Here is a 1,134-nt window from a genome sequence, read left to right as displayed (position 1 = left end):
AAATCTTCATTGCTTTCAGTGTAATTTATATTTTTATTATTTAGGGAGCATTATAAATAGTTGTTTTTAAAAGAAAAAACTACCATTGTTATAAATAACACATTCAATTGAACTAAACTATGCATGCCTATTTAAATATATTCACACATGGCTTGTGTATATCGTATATATATACATATATATTATTCATACCTTCGGTATATAGGACGCAAACAGATCTTGACATCAAATTTTGGGTTAAAAAAGTGTGTCTTATCCATCGAAAAATACGGTAATCCTCGGAACAGTCATTCTTGTAAAACTTGTTTTTGCTCCAATATAGATCAATTTTAGGTTATTTTACAACTCCCATGTACACGAACATTGCTAAAAATCGACTTATTTCCATAGCATTGGTGGCTATCCAATCTTTCATGCGAGGTTTTTGCCGTACCTGCCTGTTCAAAATTACCAGCTGAGCATTCAAATTTGTCTGTTCAGCCAAAAGATTATATATTTCGTCAGTCACCATCAGATTGAAGATATCAATTGTTTTTATTGAATATTGCTGCAGGTTACTAATTCCAGGCAGACTTGGTGTGCCAGTAAATGGGAATACTTTAAGATGTGTTACTGAATGACATACGTTTGATTGTGTTGGCATATTTTCACTTTCTCTGTCCAAGTCCAGCTTATGCAACCGGTCAGTTCATCTTATTCAGTATCTGATATAGTGGAGTCACTATCTTGAGACTCTTAAGTTTCATATTCATCTCAATCTGAATCAAAGTTTACCATGTGAAGGTGTTCCTGATCACTTTCATTTCCTGTGGAGGATCCTTAAAACTGTTTTGGTCTCATATTCAATGGTTTATCCGTCATTTTACCCGTTTTCTAAGATTTCTAGTTTCATTCTAAGGTGTACACTAATTTTTATCTTATTACTATTTTATAAAAATTATATATAATTACAGCTGAAAAGAAAGAAACAACAGTTAGTGATGTAATTGCAAAAACAAACAAATGTTTATAATTTATTCTGGGTGTGACCACCAGTGGGTCACGCAGCACATTCTCAACAACATTTTTACTGAGTGCAGTATGATGCAGTGGTGAACACATACTAAAATCCACATCAAGTAGATAATTGAACAT

This window comes from Limulus polyphemus, unplaced genomic scaffold (genome assembly GCF_000517525.1).
Source record: "Limulus polyphemus unplaced genomic scaffold, Limulus_polyphemus-2.1.2 Scaffold5723, whole genome shotgun sequence".
Taxonomy (NCBI): domain Eukaryota; kingdom Metazoa; phylum Arthropoda; class Merostomata; order Xiphosura; family Limulidae; genus Limulus; species Limulus polyphemus.
The sequence above is the reverse complement of the archived record's forward strand: the minus strand, read 5'-3'. Positions refer to the sequence as shown.